A 26,088-nucleotide genomic window follows, 5' to 3' on the forward strand; every position below is an offset into this window, starting at 1 on the left:
AGCACTGACTTTTGAAGGCATTGTGTGCTGCAATCGGTCTATTTTTTAAGGATACCACAGTAAATTAAGAATACAAATGCACATGACACATTTCAGATTTTATCCGTCAAAAAAGATAATAAACTGCTTTCATTTCACAATTAAATTATGCGTTGTTTCTGTTGGTCTAGCCCATAAAATCCCTTTACTCGGTGTACATAATATTCAGGATCTTAAAAAAGTACATTGGAATCTCAAGTGGAGGATTTTATTGTTTTCTTTTCAATAAAACCCATCAAGCAAAGACACATTCTTTTCAGGCAGAGTTCCTCCCTTTGTCATTACACACAAAAGAACATAAAATGGTATCTGCATGACAATAGTTTTCTGTTCAATGACGAGACAAAAGGAAACGGAGGGTGTTTGGATCTTAGCAGCACAGCATCATATCAAGTAAATGACAACACAGACATGATTATTGTAGGGAAACTAATTAAGTTTTTGATCTAATAGCATGATGAATCCATTCATTGGTGTGATGATACAGAGAAAAAAACAACAACTCAATGTTAAATATCAGCACTGAGAATGTGTCAAGATCTTCACGTTCTCACTGGGAATTAGTCACAAACTGACAATTAGTCAGGAGTCGTTGGTGCCACATGTCATCACAGTGCAGAATAGTTTTTTGACAGGCAATGGTTTTGTGTCATAATAATAAGTATGCATAGTGATTTTTTTTATTATAATATTACCTAATATCTGTCAGAATAAAAGTTAACACTGTCCTTTGGAGAAAGAAGGAAGAGGTGTGTGGCCATAATAAATGGAACATATTTAGAGCAAACCAACCCGGTAAACTTGTACTCAGTGACATGGCCAGGAACTCCTAAGCAAAGATCCACACATCAACAACAAAGTGGATCACAAGTGCAGGCTGCTGAAAACTGGACAAGGGATATCACAATAAATGAATACTGTGATTAGTTCCATTGGCATCTCATAATGTTTAGCTTATGTCATGAGGTGAACTAACTTTCTTTTTTAATTGTGCTAGTGCTGGTGGTTCAGTTGAATCAATAGAGATGATTGACCTGCACCTTTGCTGGAAAGAAATCAGAGGCAAAAATTGATATTTTTCAAAAATAACATTCCACAAACTGCAATTAAAATTCTAACCTTGTTAGACAAATCAAGTCGAACTGCACAGGAGGGAGAAAAGCAGAATGTGGCTCGCGATCGGCATCAGCTAATGTGTCCCTCTCCATATTACAAATGCTTCCGACTTCCCTGCAACACATAACACAGCAACAAGTCTACAACAAAAAGGCAAACATAATACAAAAAAAAAAAATCCAGACCTCAAACTAGTGAGATCAACTGACTTGATGCTATCTTGACCTTTTTTCTCTCCGTTTTGCATGATATATTAAATTGGGAATAAAATTAATTGGGAATAAAACAGATGGGATGACTATTAGTTGGAAAAACATGAGTGGACAATATAATTCCACAAAACTAGACCAAAGGTGAAGAGCTGGGATTGAGAATTGACCGAAAAGTGAGCATTTCAATCACTTTTTATTATATTATATATTAGATTTTTTTTAATTTTGGATATATTAGACATATTGCCAAGCTCATAGTGTTATTGCATGACTTCCCTCACTTTTAATCTCACTGTCCACTGGCGCTGGAAACAATGTGATTTCCCAAGATTTCTCTCTGTTCCTTTAATCCCCAGAAGTTGAGAACAAGCAGCTATTACTTTGTTAATACAGCACACAAGCAACTTTTTAAGGACTAAGGAATTGTCTGGGGAGCTGTGCAACTGTGGTGACATGTTTTGATTTTCAAATGAATCCATCCACAGGCTTTCTGACAATCTGTTTTAACAAGAGAAAAATCCAAAAGAGCAGTGATAGTGATCTGAGGCAGTGCTGCCCTACCACAGCCGGGCAGACGCGAGTTACTGAGTTAATTAAAGCAAAAGTTCATGATTTGCACAAAAGGAAACAGCCTTTGTAAAGTTGATCTAAAGGTCACTCATCATTACTTAACATGACCATTCTCTAAACCCTGTGTTCCCCATAATCCAAGTGAGAGGTTACAGTTGGCGCCATGCTGGCTTTTCCCCTTTTTATAGCTTTTAATCCCTGCTATCAAGAGTGAGGATGCTGGTTATATAAGCAGAATAAGGTCTAGAATGAATCCAATTAGGTGTTTCTACAACTCTGTGAGTAACATTTAAATTCAATTTTAAAAAGAATTCCATGACTCAAATAGAATCAACAAAGAAACTGGGATGTACACAGCAATTATGAAAAATATGATTTAGAGAAAACTTGTAAATGTATTTAAAAGGGTGTCAAAACCGCTAAAGAAGTAAACTCTTAAGAGGACAAAATTCATATCAAAACATAACATACAAGAACATCTTTCAAGATTTTCTCTTTGGATTTTCACTATTTTATTCAGTCTGATCTTTTTACATGACTACATATGCCTGTTTTTTCTTCTTTTTTGTTTTTAAAGATATAGCTTCAACTTCACTTGACAAAATGTATTAACTCTGCTTTGGAGTTAAAAGGATACAAGGCATCCTGGTACAGACTGAGAAAATTATGAACCGAGGTGAAGTGAAATCCTGACTGTAGGTTTTATTGTTAATGTCATGGTTCTCATTAAACACCAAGGTGTCTTTAGAACCACTGAATACTCCTTCAGTTTGGAACCAAATTTTAAGAAAGGCAAAGATTGACAAGGGACACAGTCTATAATTGGAACATTCAAACTAATATGCAAATAATCCATTTAAAAAAGCAAATATGTAGTGTTGTATTTACACATAACTAGTGTTGCACCAATCAGCCAGCCAGTTAGTTTTCCAATAATTAGCAGGCAAACTCTGAAAACGCTATAAAAAGCATGTTCTTCCCGTTCATAAATTAATAAAAATTAAAGTCCCTAGACCCACTGAAAAAGATGGGTCTTTGATTTGATTTGTTCTGAGTTCAATTAAAAAATTCAATAGGTTAGGGACACAAACTTTCTGTTTATTTACAAACAACAACCTTTGTCAGTGAGCAGCACATTTTTTGCTTTTATACACAATGTTTTACACATCACAAGTGGTTTTCAGCTTTTCTGCCATTTAGTTTGAAGCTTAACTGATAACACAAAAACAGCTTAATCTAATAGTGATGGAGGTTAAACATGCATATCAATAAAGATTAAAACAGTGTTTCTCAACCTTTTTTGGCCCAGCGCCCCCCCCAGCCTTTATCCGCCCCCCACCAAAGAATTTGCAGGCTACGATGCACTGACCATTATTTTATCAATATTACTATCACTATTGTAGATGTTTTGATTTTTATGCTTGTTTCTGTATCATCAAAAATAATTTCCCAGAGAACAAAAAAGTCATGGGAATAGAAATTATTTAGACAGGTGTCTACAAAAAATGCAATGAACATTCAAGTTAAAATTGGTGGGCCTAACAGCAGCCAATCAGAGTGGAAACAATATTCTTTGTACCATTTTCTAGTTGTAAAAATATTCCACAAAATGACCAGATAAAAGATGAACAACATGCCAGTTTAAACTTTGAACTATTTGCAAAACGAATGAGCTCTGAAACATTAAAACATGGATAGAACTGTAACTACATTAATCATAGCTCTTTTTCTCTTCAGTGTTTGTCGGTTTCTGGTGGTGCAGCTCTGTGCTGCCTTCATGAGAATGGGACATCAGAGCATCAACCATAAAATTTCACCCACTTGGCATTTATTGTGCAAACCAGAGCTTTCAGTGGAAAAACAAAAGTTCCAAGTTCTTTTAATGCCATACAAATATGAGACAGAAACATGGATTGTATCTTTATATAGACCTGTCTGTTGATTTATAGATTATTAGTTTCACTGGACAAAAATTACAAAAACAAATCTGGTTCTTAATCAAATCCTAATGAGTCAAATTGAAAGTATCATGGAGTCATCAGCCTCATGACATTAACACTGACATGAAAAATAATATTGAAGAAATAAATATATAAAATCTAATTAAAAACATAAATAAGTGACAAGTTCTTTACTGTTATGGTCTGTAAGATATATTTATTCTCAGTATTAGATGTGGTCTCAACAAACACATGACATTTCAACAATATTATTTTACCTTTTATCTCGAAATAGTGTCTGTTTATTCTTGCCATACAGTCCTCTGTATTAATTATTGCCCGAAAGGTCTTGCCATACCAGTTTATTCCTCTGTGTTTACTTTAGTTTCCTAGTTTATTCTTGCATTTTGTTCTTCATTCATTTCCATTTAGTTTCATTTGATTAATATTATCCTCTCTTGGTTTATTGCTATGTCCACTTTAGTTTCTTTCCTGTTGCTAGATTTATTTGATTGTTTATTGACCATCAGTAATTTTCACTCATCACCTGCTGCGTCGCCTAATCGTCATGTGTTTCATGTGTTGATTTTTTCACTGTTCATCGTCGGATTCTCTGTTTTTATGCCGTAATTCACATCTAGTTCGTCGCTCCGTTTTATGTCCCGCTTCTCCTGTTTTGCGCAATGTCCGCGTCGTTTTTTTTAAGCCCCTAAGGTGCAGGGCGGTGGTGAAGCGTATCGATGGGGAAAAGGCAGACTGACATAAACCTTTTAAAACAACGGAAACAATTACTGCATTCTGATTATTGAAATTTAAAAGTGCTGTGTTGTTCTATCACCCCCGTTTCATACCGGACCACTTACAGCACCGGTGTTAACGCTATAAAATGAACGCTCTCTATCGAGGTATCACCCATGGAGGGATTTCTTTATTTCTTTATTTAAATGGGTTCATTTTTCAGAGGGATACACAGTGAGGGTATCGTGATTTTAGCTACCAGTAGCAGGAGAACGGAGCTGCGCCAAGAAGCTAACAGAAGCTAACAAACACTGAATAGAAGAAGAGCTGCCATTGATACAGTTGCAGCCAAGCATGATTTAATGTTACACAATACAGTTTTACCAAGTTGCTCAAAGTCTAAACTGGTATTGTGCATTTAAGGTGTAAAGTTTAGACTAAACGCCCCCCAAAGGCATCCCAGCGCCCCCCTTTAATAAAAATGTCCGCCAGCGCCCCCTGCCGTCCTCTGAACGCCCCCTGGAGGGCGGTACCGCCCACGTTGAGAACCGCTAGATTAAAAGAAGCAGCTTAAAATAATAGATTTGATTAACACGATGTACATAGAGCAAGATGGAAGCACTTGATTCAAGGTTTGTGGGGGTTTCGACTTTAGTTTCCCCCACCCAAATTAAACACACGTCGTCTCATTGTGTCATTTTTGTCTCCCAAAAATACACAACTCCATTCTCTCAACAAATCCAAACTCAAGCTTCTGAGATGTTCGTGCAATTATTTTTGGTATTATCAGCAGCCATCACTCAGTCTCCAGGGTTGGAGAGTCCCTGATGATGGACCCATCTATTATTTACTGCAGCAGTCTAGCAGACCAAAGAAGTAAAAGAGAATCAATTATTTAAATAGGAATTATTCAGATGCGGCTTTGAATGTTAAAGAGGAATAAAGAAGTAGGATACCTGCACAGCATGCATATAAAGCTAAAGAAAGTGAAATAAAAAATCAAGGATGCCAAGTAGAGCTGTGGAAAACATGGACATTATTTGTAGAAACTCAGTGATAAAGCTCAGTTGTATAGTATCATGGTTGTATTGCAGTTTACACAAAAGAAACTGAAAACTTGCAATAAAAATTTTGAGATGAAACATTTCTGTCTTTTTAAAGCAACCGTTTTCCAATGCAGAGAGATTCTCAAAGATACAAAGTGATTCTGACGATCTGTGGCCATGTAGCAGATACTACCCATGCGGAACCAAGGCAGGTGGGTTGCTGGTTTGAAACCGAGCTGCCTCGTCATGAATGAGTTGCTGTCGCTTTAAATTGCTTCCATTTTGTTGTAACAATGCATACTGTGGAATATTTATTAGCAAAGAAAGACTTTCTGCACGGGGCTGCACAGTGGCGCAGTTGGTAGAGCTGGGTTCTGGGTTTGATTCCCGGCCCCGGTCTTTCTGCATGGAGTTTGCATGTTCTCCCTGTGCATGCGTGGGTTTTCTCTGGGTACTCCGGTTTCCTCCCACAGTCCAAAAACATGACTGTCAGGTTAATAGGCCTCTCCAAATTGCCCCTAGGTGTGAGTGTGTGTGTGTGTGTGTGTGGTTGTTTGTCCTGTGTGTCTCTGTGTTGCCCTGCGACGGACTGGCGAACTGTCCAGGGTGTACCCCGCCTCTCGCCCGGAACGTTAGCTGGAGATGGGCACCAGCAACCCTCCCAACCCCACTAAGGGACAAAGATGCAAGAAAATGGATGGATGGATGGACTTTCTGCACAGATGACATCCTGTCAAGTTATTGTGGTTAAATTAGCAGAGATCCTGAAAGCAAACCACTCCAACATTTCCCTCCGACACCGAGAACTGTCTGTGAATCTATGAGGACAGTGAGTAGAGCAGGGGACCTGACAGATGTATAGAGCTACAGTAAATGCCACAGAAGAAGGCTGAAAACAACTAGTTAGCAAGGCAAAGACAGATTAAATAGCTTAACCAAATAAAGTCAAAGGTCTAGAATACAAATTGAGAATTGGCTGTGATTGCTGTGAGTGCAACAGAAAATCTCACAGACAGTTGACCAACAGGTATCAAGTGATGAGCTCTGTCAGGGACTCCAAATGCCAAAGATAGGAACTTGATCTGATACCTGGGATAAAGTCAGGAAATCCTTAGTATTTGACTGATATTGCCATGTCACATTATTGAAATGTTCACCCAACAATCAGTACATGTCCCATCCTCAAGTTTGCAGGTTATAAGTTTGCTTGCTAGTTTGCTTTTCCAGAAAAATAACAAAAATAACAAAAAATTTTTAAATGAAAGTTCAAAAGTACAGTTACTACTGCAGTTCACAACATAATTCATTGACAGATATTTAAGCCTAAACTCTGGAAATTCTTTGTGGTATTTTTCCTCTTAATTATGTATGAGATGTAATATTACATCTAGGTGGAAATATTTTGGTGACTGATGGAATCCGTTTTAAATGTCTTCTTGCGTCGCTGGTTTAATCAATCACATAAACACATCTTGAACACTTTAGCAGCACAGTTTGTGAACAACAATAAAGCAGAAAATCAGGAGTGTGTTAAAACTTTTAGCCAAGAGGACTAGAAAAGTTCCCTGTACACCAAATCACTGTGTGTCCAATGTTTCCCATCAGTCTGTCCTGGAACTGTATCTGTTTGTCCATCTGTCCTCTCAATGCTGTCAAATACATAGACAGAATATGGAAATGGGTGCTGCACTGCTCCTTCATTATTCATACGTCTGTACCTGGTGAATAATCAGATTACAGCTGATGAATGTGCTGAATAATTCACGAGGCCATGATTGGGGCTGTTTATGTGACCTGGGAGCGCTGATGGGAAGGAGACCGGAAGCAGAATCCTTTGGGCCCTTAAGGTCCCCCCCTTTTTTACCTCCCAATGGTGGGTCTTTCCCGTCTCTCCTCCCCTTCATCACCTTTCCAGTTCACCAGCTGTGTTAATAACCGCACCGTGGAGCAGAGGGGGAGTGGCAGTGGGGACTGAGGGAATGGGGGGCGGTTAATGATGGGGTTTAATAGTGACCTGTTGCAAGGAGGTGGTTTGAATAATTTAAAAGGAGGTCTTAAATTGATTGTTGTGCTGCAGTGATGGGCAGGGATGAGTTATGCAACAATCCACCACAGACACATTATTATGTTTAATTATTTTCATCCCCTTTGACTCTGCATCCAGAAGAAACCACATCTCCAAACAAAAGAGACATTCCACCCAGTTTGTTTAGACCTTGGCTTCCAGTTTTCCATTGATGCTCAAAAACTGGAATCTCCTTGTTCAGTCTCCTTGCCCGTTTTATACACCCTGATGTGTATCTCCTATTTAAACAGTCTAATAAAATACCCCCCATTGTAAAAGTCTTTAGTTTTGACATGAATAAGGCAACACTGCTTAAATGCTTTGCTTTTAAAATTCAGTTTCAGTTGTCATGATAACAAAAGCATGATCTTAAAGACAGTTTTACACAGTAAGAAACTATGGCCACTAGGTAAAATGGTGTCTAAAAATGTTGATTTCTTGTCCTAAGTAAACAGAAAGGCATTTATGATTTAAGATGCTGTTCACAGTAAATGCTGAAGTACTTGCATTTAAAAGCTAAAGCCAATGAATAATTGTGATAAAGGAAAAATCTCCATGTTGGAAGATGACCTGGCAGCAGACTGCTGAGCATTTATGTGATCGTGCTGTGACAGTATAATTATGACAACTATGTTTCTATAGCACATACGTTTTTGTTCATCTGCCTAACATTTTTTTAATTACTGCAGCACTACTGGTGATGGATGCTTGGAACATATAATTTGAATGCAGATCTACTTTTACAACACATGAAACAATTATAATGACTGCACTAAGTTAAATGAGAAGATATTTTCTTGCCATCAACAAATAGCAAGGAAATAGCTGCTAATGGTGAAATTATGAACTACAAACTAACTTTTTAGTCATGACTTTAGATCATTGAAGGAAGTTAGTGTATTTTGGGTCTTTGTGAAACATGTTTTATATAGTTTTATAGTCTGTGTGTCGAAAATAGGGAAATTGGACTTAGACATTTGTAACATATCCACTGCAGGACATGTTTTCCAAGTTTAGGCTAGGATGACTGTCAAATGTGGCATGCCAAATAAAGTTCCACAATTTAGTACTGTTGCGAGCTACAGAAATACCTCACTTTAATGCTTTTCTGTCTGGATAGAGATGAAGAATGAGTGATGCTGACCCTGAACAGGATGTCGTGATGCATGAATAGCTGAGTGCTTAAGTCCAGTAGTTTATACAAACACTTAAAGCTTCTGAGTGAAATGTATTTCAGTAAAACCAAAGAGCTGTCTTAAAAATGCTCTGAATGTTTGCTTCTGTCTTGCTGCATTTTGCTGCTGTGGTGTCTGTTTCGCTCGACTGACTGTTTGTGTGTAGTATCTTATCATGTGTGGTTAGCTTAGCACTGTTAGCAAACACAGGCTGGGTAAACAGGAGGAGACTAGGTCCCCACATGAATTTACCACTCTGCAGGTTTTGGACAACGGTGAATAAACATTATTGTTGTCCAATGACTGGATATCCCCATGGTTAAAAACACACTCACAACAACCATGAGCTATTCAAACCTTGTTTAAATATGCCTTTATAGAACAAATGCTGGGCACTGATTAAATAAGCTTTTTGTCTCTTGGGACAGTGTTGATTTAAGGTTTCTCAGGTTATCCATCCATCTACTGTCTGTACCCATTTGTACTTGCAGGGTTGTGGGTCCAGTATAATCCATGTCACTCTTTAAAGTGATTGCTTGAGTATGTTTGGAACTCACTGGAGTTTGGTTCCACCTAAATAACTAAGAAAAAAAAGGAAAGAAGCTATTTTTTTTCCAGCAATTGATATAGTTTATTATGTTTTGGTTCCTGATAAATTTTCCTAAAGGGAAAATATTGCATTTCTCCTCTCCTCGTACCCCGTCTCTTGTCCAAAATGTCTCCCCACAAGGGGCAAAGGTTTAAGAAAATGGATGAATGGATGGATGGTATTTATTGTGGCACCAGTATTATTTAGAAACCTTTTGAGCAGACATCAGAAGCCATGGTAGAGAAATTTGAGGTAATGAATTTTTATCTTTTTCATTTTTATTAAAATTTCTGGACTAGTCAAATCCCACCACATAGTTCTGCTAAGGAACTTAGGAACTACATCAACTTTATCCATCTCTTTGAAAAAAAAAAACCCAAAAACTAAAACTATTGGCATGATTGAGATGATTATATAGGAGACATATTCTGCATCTTAATTTCAGGTAAGGTGACGAGTTAATGCATTTTTCAAATATGAGTGGGTTTTCTGCAATTACATCCCATCAATCTGTTTCAATTCAGTATAATAAAAGGTGTTTCTGTTGCTCCATAATTGTGCTATATACTGTATTAACACAGCTCTTGATAGAGGGTTGGTTCCGCCTGCCACTTACCTTGATGAAACGACACTTTAGTATTTACTTAACTGCAAAACAGCATATAAAAACATGCATTTATTCCATATACTCTATATAATAATAATAATAATAATAATAATAATAATAATAATAATAATAATAAAAAGTTAACACACTAAGTATAATTTGTAAACAAACCCACAATCCAGTGAAGCATAATTTTTTTTGACTGTATTACTTTACTTTCTGAATGAACAAATATGCATTCTGTATTTAAGCATTTCATTCCAGAATGAAAGAATTTCTGAAAGCTTTATCCTGTTTGCCCCACAAGTTTCCCAACATCATTTCCATTTCCAACAGCAGATCTGAACATGGGCCTGTGGGCATCCTAGGGGCCTGAAAGGGATAATCCATTATTGTAAATTTAGGAAAAAATACAACATGACAGCAGTGAAATCCTAAGTGACTTATTTACATGAAACATGGTTACGTACTCTGCGTTCTCCCAGACTGTGATGCACACAGCCAATGAAATTCTTTCCACCCAAATTGTAGCAACTCTGAACCCAATGGGCGAGGAAACTCTCCATTTGTCGTGTCGACAGCACGAGCAGAGAAACCCACAATGGGAAAACAATGCCTAAAGAGGCAATCGCATTAGAGCTCATGAGCCATTCATGCATGTTCATTTTGAATTCACGGTAATACAGAGCATAAGGAAGCAGCTCTGCTCCACAGAAAGCACCTACCACAACAAGCCTTTTATTTTCTAACACTTGTTTGCATAAAACATCGCCAAGATGGTGTCACAACATTATGCAAATATTTAAAGTTGGTAGTTTTATTAACGTCATTAATTTTTAACATATTGTGTTCATACTGTGTGCACAAGTATTATTTAAGTCCCATTTTTACAGGTTGTTTTTGTTCAACACCAAATACATTGCTCTCAATTAATCCAAAAATATTGATACAACTTAAACAAAAATAAATAAGAGAAAAAAAATGAGGTTTTGGCTTTGTGCTTGCAATGTTAAGTAGTCATGTGTTTCCTTGATGAGATTTTTTAAATAAATAGCTCTTCTAATTCATATGTAAGAAGTTTATGAAGTTGTTCTTTTTTAACACATAAGCCAAAGGGTCTGGTCAGCAAATTGTTTAAAGCTTAATTGCTTTTGTACAGAGCAACTAACTGTTGAAATATTGTCACTTGCAATCTCCCGTCATTGTCCAAGTATTTTTATTTATTTATTTATTTTTTTTACATTTTTGGATTTGCCCAAAACATAGCCTTTTGGTTTCATATGGCAAAACTGTATTTAAAAACAATCTGAGTGCATTTGGATGGTACAGTTCACATTGTTTTCTGGGGTTTAGAGAATTTTGAAGTTTATCTATTTTTTGGCACAGTATAAATACAAACATGTGAACATTATGAATTTTATATTTCCAGGAAAGATGTGGATGTGATTTCTCTATTGCAGAACATCAGTTGCAGTCATGCACAACAAATTGTCTAGCTGAGATTAGGGATTTATAAAATAAACATGCATTCACTACACTTATAGCTGCACAGCACCTATAGGCTGTAGCAGTTGTTAATTTTAATTAAGATGGTCTGAAAAAAACAGTCCCTTAACATAAAAAAACAGATCTGCAATATGTACTGCATCCAAAAGCTCAGATAACCTGACAAGGAGAGATATGTTTCTATCAAGCAATATTTAAAGCAGTATTTGGAAAAACTAATTCGAAGCTTTGTTGTCCTACTTTGTCAACACTATGGATGTGACAAAAAATTTGATTTATATAAAGATAGAAACAGGAAATAATGTGAAATGTTTTGTTTTGAGGGTTCTACTTTTTTTAATCATTTAAACTGGGATATAGTGGTCCCATTTCTGAAAAAACAGTTTGGAGCCAAAATTTACTAGGGTTCTTGTCTGTTTGTGTCATGTGACCTGCTTGCCCAGTCAGTCAGCAGTCCATTGACAGTGACCTGCAGAAACTCCAGTTTGAACAAAATACTAGTTGCAGGTTAGAAATGGAAGAATAGTAGACACAGCAGCATCTGGGACATCATTAGTGGGTAAGTAAAGTGCTACAGTGTGGCAATTTTACTCCACTATGAAAAAAATTACATTGATTTAATTAGTTTTAATTCAGAATTAGACTGGGACTCATATTGGCTAATCACTAGGATTGTTTTTTTCTTGAAAAGCTGATGAGAACATCCCTAATTTCCTGGTTTCTATACCACACAGAAATGAAACAAATGTAATTGTAACTTTATATTGCACTGACTTACATGTAGGTCTGAATTTTTTTGTAGCATATATTGTTTTAAAGGTTATCAATTGTTAAACATGATGATACATTGCATGATCTGTATTTTTAGAGAAATTAAAATTCACTCAGCCTCACTGAGATGAATGAGTTTTTGGAAAAGGTTTAAATAATTCAAAACCACTTGGAAGAAATAATGCAGGGCGTATTTTCTTCTTCTGTTCCACTGAGTCAATGTTGATCTACTCATCACTTGTGTTATTCTTTGCCTTCTTTTTCATTTACATTTTTCACCGTTGTAAAACCAGACACTCATCCTCAGAAAATCCTTTTTGCTCAGAGAGAAGATCTCCATCCATAAATACAAACCAAAAAAAATGAGTTACTGGTCCCAAATTACTAAAAGCAATTCGAGTAGAAAATCAAGGCTGAAAGTACATCATCATTTCTAAATGCATGAACAAAGAGAGCTGCTGAAGAACAGCAGAATCCCCGTCAGCACTGACCTCACACTCCCAAAACCACAGCTCATGAGTCGGAGCTGCTGTGGGGTGTTTTTGGAGAGTCAGCCCATAGAGTCATCGCCTGCTTTAAGGCCAGAGGACGGAATGTCTCCCTCTCTGACCAGAGGCCAAAGTAGGTCAGCCGTCCAAACCTCGCCTGGGAGGATAGCCATCATCAAATACTAATCAGTGCTCGTCCAAGGGTGCGCTCCATTTCTGTGCCTGCAGGGTCTTGGAGGAGCCCCAACAATTCCCCTAGCCCTGCTTTGCTTCGTAACAGTTACAGCCAAAAGCAGAAGGACAAAGTTTACTGTCAAAGCTACTGAAATCTGGAGCCCGATCAAAGTATAATACGCACCATAGACGCAGAGATATCAGCTTGCCAACCCTGCAAACACACAAACAACACACACTGGGTTAGCTGCCAGGCCTGATGGACTTTATTTAGACCAGGCTTTTTGACATCTGATTGAATACTACTTAATCCCACTTAAGATTGACCCCAAAATCCTCTTGACAATGAAATAAAGCTGGCTACATTTGTTTTTTCTTCTTCTTTTACAACCTGTATATTTTTTGTTAAAGGTCTGCTGTGAAAGGGCCTTTAGAGGACACTCAAACACAGTCTTCCCGGTTTATAGAGCTGCTACCGTTTGCCCTTTTTTTTGTTACAGCTGTCAGCTCTGTGGTGACAATGAAGTATTTCTCCTCCTTTTGCAACTTAAACACAGTTTCTGCAGATCTTACCATCTAAATTAACCCAAACACAAATAACCTGGTTGAATTTGGAAGATTGTTCCTATCCTGACAGAAGACAAAGCGACTGTCTTTCTCCGTTTTAACAGTTTGTACCAATCTTTCACACATCTCAAGATGTCCCACAAGGCCCTGTCATTGGACCTACTTTCCTTACAATTTGCATTAATAATAGAGGCTGAATGCTAATGATGTTATATTGTATTTTCTGTCTTTGGATGCCGATAGAACAGATGTCCTGGTATTTGGTCTGGTGTAACCAACATATTTGCTTTACCTCAAACTGGAGCAAACTGCAGGCAAATCCAAGTCTAAATTGTTTCCAAAGGTAAAAAATAAAAAAATAAAAAATAAATAAATAAAAAGTAATAACTGAGCTTATTCCTGCTATTGAATGTAGACAAGGTTCCCTTGCTAAAATATTTTCTTTGAGTCTATTTTTGATGGCAATAAATCTTGCTTTGTCTCTAATGTTAAGGCACAGCTTGTTGCAGTCACCTTTTATCTTACGTTGACAAAGTAGATCTTATTTACATAGATGTCTCTGTTCACCTATTGCAGATATTTGAACTGTTTAGGAAGGATCATCATGTATTACACTACAGTATAGAAGAACCTGATTTTGTTTTGCATTTTGTCCTTCATTTATCCAGTAATTTTGTTATATATATATTTTTTTAAGGCTGCATTCCATTCATTACTGATATAAAGCAAGTTCCAAGTCTGCACTGAGATTTTTTTCTCCCTTCTTGAAAAGACAGAAATCAATCCTAAGCTGTTCAGATACAATGACATTCATAAAAGTGGTATATCAGTGCCTCAAAGAATAAACACTAAAATCACAGTCCTTTTAAATGAGGTTTAGCTTTTAATTTGACTTTAGATGAAATGTGTAAGTTGTGTCACTCTGCCACAACAGCTAGTCTCATCTCAGAATTTATTATAGCAACTCCTATGATTGTCAGGCGGCGACTCGTCCTGCTCGTTATCAAATTAGACTGAAGGCCTCCTTCAGGGGAAAATAAATTGAATTTTTTTTCTTTCCTTTAAGTAAATCAGTGATCACTGCAAAACCCCTGAAGACTCAGCAATAATCAAATTACTCTCAGCTGATGTGAAGTAGGGCTGATAATCAGCAAAGAAGGGGTGGAGGGAGGGAGTTGGCTTGAGGGCCTTCCAGAAACCACTCACAGATATTCCCATTGAAGCAAACACATCAAGAAAAATTATTACTTTTCTGCATTGATAAAAAAAAAATCTGTATTACCTCAGTTTCTTACATACAAGTATTCTCTGATGAAATCTTGGAATATGTTTCTAGGACTATTTGTGTTATAATGCATGCTTTCTTTCATCACATGAGTATACAATATCTAAACATGGGCAAAGTAGGTCAGTGCAGAGAACCAACATTTGATTGTATTTATATACTGACTTATGTTCATATTCAATAAATTTTAATCAGATAAAAATGTCAGAAATATTACTTATTTCTCTTAGAAATAGTAATACTAAGAATTGCAAATGTTCTTCCGACATATTTTTTGAAAACGTCTGGAAACTAAGAAACACTTGAGGATAATTCCACACTTTGTTTTAGTTTTTTTTACTGCCAAAGTTGAAAACCACTTTAAAGGACAATATATGTCACCAGAACACTGCAGATATTGTTTGGTGTGTAGTATCCAACATTATCAAAATAAAAGTTATATTTTAATAAAGACTATTAAACTGGTTGTTTATGCAGCTAAGACAAAACCAAGACAAAACTTCATTAATCATAGTTTTTACTCATGAGGATAGGCACAAATTTTTAGATGCCTGAAGTGCACTTCTGACTAAAATTAACAATTTAACAAAATCTGCTTTGCTCATTTCTGTTTTGCTTCTTCTGTGTCTTGAAGCCAAGTCGGTTGGCCTCGAGACTCTGGCTGTGGGGAGTTTTTGGTGGCATACTTTGTAATGTTGAAGCTTCTAACAGATGGCAACGTCAGTTTTTATTTGTTGAGTAAAGGTTACAAAAGCTTCAACAAAAATAGACTAGACCATCTGTTCAGTGTCTCAACAGCAAGTAGTACAGAAAATAAAGGACCTTATTGACATCATTCCCCTCCCCCCCCCACCAAAACATGCTGTTTTCTCCATACAACACCAATTAACACCCTAGTCCACAGATTAACATGATAACATCAGAAATAGATGCACTTTTATAAATAATTAAGTGTAAAAATGTAACTATTTTGAAAATATCTAACGGATTCCTATAGCGAATGCATGGTTTTGATTGACTCCTAAAGTTTTAGAGGAGTATTGTACATTTGTTAACAGTTTCAGAAAGAGACAGTAAGGGACAACTTATACACAGAGGTGTCACATCACAAATTACAATGTTTGGGGTATCAACCAGTCAGGTTGACTGTTTATCACTGTTTTGTTTCTGATCTACATGAGTTTATAGCAAAGGAACTGAAAACCTGGTTTGGATTTTCTTTAGCCATAGCTAACACTCAAATTCACCGAAACAAAAGCAAAGACTGAAGAGTTCATGGTAGATGGAACACAGACAGATGGTTCAACTAGTGACAAGCCTGGTAGCTCTTTTACCTTCAGAAAATATTAAGAAAATGATTAAACATTCATTCTAATTTTAATCTGTAACTTAAGTTTAGACATTTCTCAGCTTTTTATGCACACCATTGCTACAACTCTTGTGCAGAACTTCAGCTTGAAAGGAAAAATAAAAATAAAACACTGGGAAGCCCAGTCCCTTGGACAAGAAGCAACCCAAATCAATGAATGTAACACAATGTGTCACCATTAGGGTGACATAAGACTTGTGATAGCTGTAAGCTTTTCCTTCTGAGCTGTTCAAAGCTATCAACAAGAGGAGAAAATATCTCCAACAGTCTTACTTGTACTTCCTTCAGAAGTCCAGTCTACCCTTCCCTCTTTGTTTTTTTGGGGCAAAACTGGCTTCTCTGTTGCACCAAAACTCTTTACCCCACTCTGTGTGCAGACACCCACCTGTTGCACATCTTGGCAAAACTGTACACTGGCCACACTGGTGGCAAGATGGACCTGGCACTTGCTGTATACTTAAATACCTTGAAACATTCTACTATGTCACTTGAACTTCTTAAACACAAAAAAGCAAACAAAATAAACTACTCTACTGATGTTAGGTAAAACTCAGGATGTGTGGACTCAGTAGAGATTTTAACTTTCCTTTTCTTTATACTAGACCCGTACCAACTCTGGATGGAGGAAAGGTCAGCCCTGATCCTCTTTACAGACCTTCTTGTTCATTCTAGTCTGATCCTGTCCTATTGGACAAGCCAAACCACACTTTGATGGACGGACACCAGACAGACTTATTGCACCAGCAGCTCATCAAGTCAAGTTGTACTTCTTGAATTGCTGCAGAAAGTAGCAGAAACGAGTGCAGTCTCTGCTAGTACAGTGTCTGTGTATGAGGACAATGCCAGCTTCTGAGACAGGATGGTTAATGTAAACCGTTGTACCATTTGCAACTCTTGACAATCTTGAGCTATAGTCAACCATCATGAACTACAAAATGAAGTTGCATAAATTCTAGCAACAAAAATGTGTTTAATTTGAAGTGACACAGCACAATAATAATATCAACTAAATATGAGTACTTCTTTTGGAGTCCATCTTTTTTTGCTCATCTACATTCCAGTTAAGGGCTTGCGAAGTTTCCAGAGTGGTTTTAGCTTGTTAAGCTACTCAACTCTGACTTGTGCATCATCCAGGCATTAAAAAGGCCCCTAAACTCAGTGAATGAAGCATTGTGCCAACACAGAACAGCCAACTTAGAAAAGGGCCAGCTTTAAATTGGATCTTTAGGCTCTTTGTCACCAGCAGTCTGTCACAAAGACACAATTAGCTTTAAATGCATTTACAAAACATGCCAACTATGACACATTTTTTAATACTTTTTTCACTTACAAGGTGATTCCTGCAGAGCTATTAGCTAAAAAACTTGGCATATAGTGGACGATCAAATGAAGGATGATGCATCTCTTAGGTTCTGTCAGGTGTTTGATTGATTTTTTTTTCTTTCTCAAAGACATGACTTTTAGATGCTGTTCATCTCCTGGATATGGCCAGCTTGTCCTCCATTTGTCCTGATTTTCATTTATTAAGGACATAGCACATCTTGCCAAGATGTGCCCAGTTTTCAGTTAATAGCGCTTTGCCAGTCACTGCTATGGTTGTAATGTTACTTTCTTATTACCTGGCTTACATATAAAAATTGTAATTGGTTCTTTGCACATGTAAACTTCTCAGAAAGGCTCCAGCTAACATGAGTACATCTGGTATGAAATTATGGCTACAACTATATTTGTTTCTGTTTTTACTTTGCTGATTTTACCCTAAAAACTAACCATTGTGTGTTTTCATGCTATTTCCCTGCTGTTTGCTCTCTACATTATAGTAGCACAATGACAGACATGCTGTTGGAAGCGGAACAAATTGCTGTTTTAATGGGATTATTTTTAACAATTCCTTTCAACTTCTTTCCTCGCCGTGTGATTGGATTGTCATTCAGATTGGTCCAGGCAACAACAAACTCACTTTTGCCAACAAATCTATGTGTGTATATATATATATATATATATATATATATATATATATATATATATATATATATATATATATATATATACTTGCTTTTTTTTTTTGCAGCTAATATGTGTGTCAGCACATTTTCCAGCAAAACGGGTTGCTCCAGGACGTCTCCAAATATTTTAAAAAGAGACAATGAAAATGAAATCCATTAAAAGGGAAATTATTATTTTTATTGCACTGCTAGCACACTGCCATGCTTTCCTAAGGCTTCCTAATCTCCTAATGAGATTAGAAAAAAATTAAATGTGTTTGTACATGCGGTAGCTGCAGTTAATTACATGTCTTGTCACATAGTTTAGTCCCAAAATTCCCCCGAAAATGTTTCTGACTAGGGCTTTAAACTGTAGCTTAATAGATTTTAGAGTTTAGTTCATGTTGAACATGAAAGGACGGATTAACCTCTGAGGACCCGCTTGCTCTTTTGCATGTTTCCTATTTTCCCTGCGTCTTTTTTTTCTTTCCCGGCTCCTGTTTTCCCATGATTAGCCGGTATTGTCCTTTTTTTCCCCGCTTTTCTCTTTTTGTTTCAAAAAGTTACTTTTTTTTTCTTCCACCACAAGTATTGTAGACTCATGATCTTGTTCCTCTTTCACTGCTATATCTTTCTTGGACCACTTGGACACCAATCTCACAAGGTCAAACTGTTTCTGTCCCATTGCATGTTATCAAGAATATTACATTGTGATTTCACTTCCATGCTTTAATTTTGATGTGATTTCAGCATTATGTTGCAGTTCAGTTACGTATGGATTAAAGCTAAATTTCAGTAATGAGACAAGATAGTGGTAGTGTGATAGCTCGGGGCAGCTTCTGAACCTGGTCAACTTGGCCTCATTGATGGAACTAGGAATTGTGTTCTCTTCCAAAAAAAATATTTAAGACAATGTCTAGTCATTAGTATAGACTTTAAGTCCAAGCACACTCAGAGCACTATGCAGTGGTAAAGCACACCAGAAAGTGCCGAGTTGAATGTCCTAGAGAGCAAGGTTTCAAGCTTAAATCCCATTTAGATGACATGGCATAATATTAAATGGGCAGTTGAGGCTCAATAACTTCTGAGTGTAGCATAACTACAAGTATTTAGCAAGAAAAATTAGGCAAAATCCCTCCACAGCAGTGTGAAAAACTCACTGGCAGTAACTGCAAACATTTAGACAATTGCTGCCACCAAAAATGACATATCCAATTATAAAATGGAGATGCATAGAACACCTGTAAAGGGCATGGGCCTTACCTTTACTCATCCCGTTAAGTTGATGCATAGAAAAATAACTGCCTTTATTAATTCCCAATGTCTTAGAAACTGCTGAACCCATACCAGCGCTATCATTTTCCAATTCACATCAAGGCTGAGAGCAATTTTACAAACATAGTTTTATGAGTCCACATCCTTGGATAATAACATGAACATTCAGGGGGATCCACTGCAGCATGCACCAGCAAGTTCATGTTGAGAGATGCAGCGGCAGCACCTTGTGAGGATCAGAGAAAAGCTATTGAAAAAATGTCACAAATGGATATGCAGCGGAAAAACAAATCATGCAGCACGAGTTATTTTTCTTTGTGGTGCAGGCAAAATTACGCCCGGACTTGATCATTTAATTGATCGTGGTGTCATTGGCCAATAGATATTCTTTCATGAGTTCGTCACAAAAGTGCCAAAGAGGTTAGGGTCAAGCTTCACAATTCTTAAGTTGCGTGATCTTAAATTTCTAAAAAGTTTAAAAGAATGTGGAACGATTGCTTTACCCAGGGATTTGATATCAAATGAGAATCAACACACTTTTCCCAACTTACTGGTAGTAAATTATCTGCATTCATTCTTTTTAGTCACTTCAGTAACGTTAAAGTAATGTTTTTGTGCCTCCTTAAAGGTCCATTGCAGTATTCCTCCTTTCCCTTCTCAGTCTTCGTCCAAATGTCAACTGTTCCACCTCTACACATGTTCAAATCATTTCCTCTATCCAACCTATCCATCCGAAAAAAAATAGACTGATTTAAATATGAATATCAAGAAGAAACTGACTGCACCTCCGTCATCATGGAGTGGATATTCTAACTTGATGGGGTTTATAATGAGCTGTTCATTAGTGGTTTGCTTATGATCAAACCTTCCACCATCTGAAAGGCTTTCATAATCTCTTTAAACTTTAATTTCTCTAAACTTGATTTTGAAGTATTTTTTTTTATCTAACTGCTGCCTCCTGAGTTTTATTATTCCTTCATCACTCTTTGGGGGAGGACGTGGGCGGATCGGTGGGGTTGGTAATCATAAACCATGTCAGGATAAATACGCGAGTGCATTCACTTTGCAAATGAGGCGACTCTCTCCGCCTAACTCTCGCTGTGCTAATGTTTGCTCGGCCCCGGCTGATTGATGACACGCTGATCTGCAGCCTCTCATCAGTCTGAATATGAGGAGCTTCACATTCTGACCACACCAAGGAAAGTAAATAAAGCAGAGCCGAGCTGTCATTTCTGCTGCGATAACATCGTTCAATATGCCGGGGAGGGAGTTGAAGGGGAGCTGAAGGAAGGAGGGCTACATTTCAGCTCATTTCAGCAGGAGAAGTTGCACTTCCTAAATAAAAACTGCCGACTTGAGTGGCTACTTAAGCTCTGCTAAAGTTGATTCTATCAAGAGGAAGTAGGCACAAAGTTTGCCGGACCTTCTGTCAAAGATAAAACCCGTTTGTTCAACTCTCAAAAACAACAGGAGTAGAGCAGGTCCAGTGTTTTCGTACACTTATGACTGTCAGCTAAAGTACCTAATACTCGTTTTATTTTCATCGTGCCACTTGTTGGTGGATTTGATACACTAGGCAGGTGGTGAAGATTTTGTTCTCAAGGATAATGAGGTTGGATGCTGGAATAATGCCCATGCACAACGATATGAGCACAACTGACCAGTGGTCATCAACCATATTTTTTCCCGATGTACCGCCAGTGAAAAATCTTTTCAGCAAAGTATCTCCAGAGTTGGGTAGAGTACAAAAAAAGTTTTATATGAGAAGAGAGTACATAAACTTCACTAGCAATATCTACTGTGTACTGCATACTCGCTTGATCTCCACTTGCCACAGCAGCTTTCTCCAGGGCCCTAGACAACTCAAAGTAGCAAGGTGTTTCTGCTTGAAAATCTTCAGCATCTATCAAAAGTGGTGCAAAGAAGCAAATGTGGTAAAAGTACAAACTTTTGGTTGTTAAGTTCAAATGACAAAAATGGTGAGTTATTAGTTCTGATGCATTGAATAATGATGGAAATAGAAAAGACGGAACCCCAGGGGTTCAATGAGTCGGTCTCAGGGGTTCGGCGGAGCCTCTGCCGCGTAGGTAAATACACACTTGTGTAAAGTTGTGATGACGTGATCCGCTTTGCCATCACTTGCTGCAGAGGATCACATTACATTGCTTAGCTAATCAGTGCTGCGGAGGAGCAAGGAGTTCCACTCTCAGCATGGATTTGAACTTTTGTCTTTAATTACTTCAGCAAAGCTCACAGTCTTTACCAAATTCTATAGTCTAAATCTGCTCCTTAGTAGCATCTTTTCGGGGTTGGTACTGCCTCTAGTGGCGTGGGGGTGGTTTTACACAGCTAATATTATTACATTACTGAATCAGAATACCGCAAAGTATTTTGTGTGTCTGGGGGCGGGGGGTCGGAATAAGAAGGGTTCGGTGAATGCAGATATGCAACTGGGGGGTTCGGTACCTTAAAAAAGGTTAAGAACCACTGGATTAGAGCCTAATGAGCCAAGATTGACTGATCTCTGGCAAATTGAATGATGCATCTCGATCTTTCATGTAAATTAATTGAAATGTTGCCATTTTTTGTGTTTAATGTTTTGAGATTAAACTGTACAAATTATAGAGATGCTCGTCTTTATTTGTACAGTAATTTCATATTTATCTGTAAATGTAAAAAAGGGTTTAGGTATTCCTTTAGTTCAAGAATGGATGATACAGGGTATAACTTTACAGCAGCTGTTTATGTCACAAGCTGTATTGCCCTATTTATGGGGATTTGTAAAAACTCCAGCACTTCGTGACGGAAGAAGCAATCGTACCACTACGGTGACCCCTTTTCCGGAGCAGGTGTATCCCATCAGGTAGATGCAGTCTGGGGATGACAGCTCACTCACCTTGCATGTTACAGCCACCAGCCTTGCATGTGAACAGTTTGCATTGCTCTTTGTTTTTCAGCTTCTCAGCTTTTTCAGCTGGCCTCAGCCTGCAGGTGTAGCATCTGCATGCTCTGGTTTTATGGTGCCATCAGCATTACATGAGGTGTATTTGTGAACCATGAGATTTTTCAGCCTTGAGTCGCCGTTTCACCTCCTGCCTGAACTCCTGGTAACAAATTATTAATGTGGTGTCACGTCAAGGAGCTGCTGCTGCTGCATCCAGCCTGCGGGAACAGCCACAGTGCGTGTGGATAGTGTGTGAGCACATCATGTACATTATGCAAGCCGAGGTATTGTGTGAGACTGTGTGTTATGCAAGTATGTGAGAGTGTGTGTGCATGAGATGTAATTCCCACTTCAAATCAAAGTCCCTGACAGCTGCCTTAATGCCTGCTGCCTCTCAAGTGATGAAGGGTCTGGTGCTCGTCGCCGCGGATACCTCCATCATCCTCTTCCTCCCCCTCCCTGTTGACGGCGAATCAATCACTGCGTCCGTGTGTCACTCTGTATCCCTGACACTGGCATGTATAATTAAAGTTTATTCCCCTGAACCTCCCTGCTCAATTCCTTCCTGCAGCCTCCCTAACGGCACGCCACCACCGACACAGAGGATGATAAATATAAAATGGGCATTCGTATCTCAGAATTCATATTTGAAGCAGACAAATTCTTGGTCAAAAACTTTATAACAGATCTCAAAGGAAATATTTTTAATCAAACGACTTTTACATCAAACAACAACAATGGAAAATCGTTTTTTTGTATGTTTTTTTTTTAATTCTGTAATTTTAACCATTCATAATCTGTATTTCAAATAAACAGTCTAAAATGTTGAAAAACATTTGCATCTAAAAAAAAATTTGTTAATAAAAAAAAGAAAAGTATTTTTTAAATAAATGAATAGAACAGAAAGTTATTTTATTTTTTTATATTTTTCAGCTTGCAGTGTCCTTGTAATGTTGCAATTAGCTACCTGTGATACAGTAAAGTGTAATCACATAAAAAAATAAATATATATATATATATATATATATATTGGTCGAAATAAGACTGTAACTCACTTTGGAGATAACATGTCTTCATTTGTAATTACATTCCCTGCCAGAAGGTGGCACATTGCCTTGTAATAGCATGGTTAGAGCCACAGACCCTTAACTCAGCTACATAAAATTAGAGCGGGGTGTCCCTACATTGATCCCAACTGTTTCACATTTTGCCATTCAGTCTTAGATGTTTTATTTTTTTGATTGTTGTTTTTTTTTCCTTTTAAAACCTTTACTTTACCTTTACTTAGCTAATATCAGTAAATAAGTAGATTCTGGATTCTTTTTTACAGTGTACTCTCATACTATTTAATTTAATCTCTCTCTAACACTTTTGGATCAGTCAGTATTACTCACTAAGATGAATGCTAATAAAGTGAATTGCACTATATAGCATGTAAAACAGAACATACTGTCCTTTAACGAGGAAAAATAATGAATAAAACAATTAAATGGTAGGTTTCGGTTGTCAGGAAAAAAATAAAACATTGCACTATACAATTAATTCACATATACAGTATAAACCATAAGTTATATAGACCACTGACTGTTAAGAAACTAAACCTAATACCAGCAAAAATATACCCTATCTTGCTGGCCTTTTTAGTAGTGATGGGAATTTCAGCTCTTTTCAGAGAGCCAGCTCTGGTGGCTCGGCTCCCAAAGAAGAGCGGTCTGTTTTGGCTCCCAATTTATTCTCATAATTTGGCTAATAGAATGTTTTACATGATAAATCATTATGCATTCCAGGTTCCCCATATGAGAAGCCTATACTTCATTTTATTTGTTCTGTTGCAAAAGCAGACATTCATACTTCTGTATTTTTTGTCATCGAACTTAATTTTGATGAAATTAAGTTTGATGAAACTTAATTTCATCAAACTTTTGATAAACTTTGCAGTGCTTTATCAAAAAAAATTAAAGCACTGCAAACAATCTACCAAGCAGATCTATAATAATAATAATTAGTCATTAATGAACATATTAATCATTAATAAAATCTTTACCCAGATGCTGCTCTCACAAGTGTAAGTTGTAAGAGAGCAACTTACAACTTAAAAACTCAGCAGGAGAGTTTTTGCAAAGGACTCTCCTGCTGACCACCATCTGTCCCCCTCTATGTTTTCACATAATTGTATGATCCCATATGCTGACGCGTTTTTGGCCACAAGTCTGTCATGCTAATCTAAAAGTTCAGCTATGATGAGCAGCAGACTCCATTCAGCGGAGCTACGAGAGAGTAAGAGCTGAGCAGCCAAAGAGAAAAGGGGTGGGGTAATGTCCAGTGGTGGAGCTAGACTTTTAAAGTTGGGGGGGCCAAGGGGGGGACAGGACTACCTCTGGGGGGGCAACATTTAAAATGTGTGTGTACATCTATCTATCTATCTATCTATCTATAATTTAAAAAAATAACCAAACTGAATATTTGGTTATTTTTAAGCCCCTCTGTCATTTGACATGTTATAATTAACACCTTTGACTGGCGCACATGGAGACATGATAGACTTCATGCAGAGTTCATCGCAGAGGAAACTAAAATCAATCAAATAAAAGATCCTTTTATTTGATTGATTATCAATCAAATAAAATTGAAAAACTAATCAACATGTGAGAGAAAGAAGCAATCTTGCTGCAGGGAAGGTCTTGATCTGGAGGAGGGGTCAGGATGTGGCGCCGCTGGTGAGTGCTGGTGAGGAACCTAAAGAGAATGTGATCTACTTATTGTAGTTTAAGTAGAGGAATAACAGCTGACTGTTGAGAGAGGAAAGAATTTAAAGTGCAGATCCGTTAGGCAGAAACAAGCGCAGAGCGCTGGGCGATAAATGCGCGTAAATGCTCCACCGTTACGCTCCAACTAATCATATATGAGATGACAAACGCCAAATATACAATATATAGTTACACTGCTTAGTTAATGGTGTTTTAAAAACAAAACCAGTAAAAACTAGTTAATATGTCAGATTCCCTCCTCAGCCTCGTCTTGATAAGAACAGAGAGCAGTCCGCTGGTTTCTGTCCAGACTATGGTCAGCTGACCACTTGGTGCGCAGACAGTTTCAACTTTACGCACAAAGAACATCGTGGAGCTCATTATTAATCATACTAAGAACAATATCAGTCAGAGAATCATCTCTGATCTGGACGCTTTAACGGACCAGAGACTTTGGAGCTTCTAGCTCAGCTGATCCGCTTCTGCTGAGTTTTTCTCCCGCTGAGGGAAGTCAGTGCGGGATCAGGAAACGATCAGAGTTCTGTCCAGTGGCGGAGCTAGACTTTTAAAGTTGGGGGGGCCAAGGGGGGGCCAGGACTACCTCTGGGGGGGCAACATTTAAAATGTGTGTGTACATCTATCTATCTATCTATCTATCTATCTATCTATCTATCTATCTATCTATCGTCCTGCAACTTTTACATGTGTCTCTGCTCAAACACACCTGGATCAAATAAGCTGCTCATTTCCAGCCTATTGCAGAGATGAATGAATGCTGGTGAGGAAATTCAGACATTTTGGAGCAGAGGTGAATCTAAAGGTTGCAGGATGGTAGGTAGCCCTTGAGGACTGGAGTTGGTGACCCCTGGCCTACTGGATC

The 26,088-nt window shown here is 37.7% G+C and overlaps 1 long non-coding RNA gene across 2 annotated transcripts in view; it reads right to left on the reverse strand.

Annotated features, from left to right (window-relative positions):
* Positions 1-233: 233 nt before the first annotated feature.
* LOC103471467 (uncharacterized) overlaps positions 234-26,088 on the reverse strand; it is a 31,009-nt gene continuing 5,154 nt past the window's right edge. The window contains exons 2-4 of one of the 2 annotated variants that reach the window (XR_534643.3): positions 13,221-13,250; positions 1,159-1,269; positions 234-1,084 (exon numbers count right to left, since the gene is read on the reverse strand). This is a non-coding gene — a long non-coding RNA (uncharacterized LOC103471467). The remainder of the gene's footprint in view (positions 1,085-1,158; positions 1,270-13,220; positions 13,251-26,088) is intronic. The other variant, XR_534644.3, reaches the window with a different exon arrangement.

Source organism: Poecilia reticulata, chromosome 10, assembly GCF_904066995.2.
Source record: "Poecilia reticulata chromosome 10, P_reticulata-male-v2, whole genome shotgun sequence".
Lineage (NCBI taxonomy): Eukaryota > Metazoa > Chordata > Actinopteri > Cyprinodontiformes > Poeciliidae > Poecilia > Poecilia reticulata.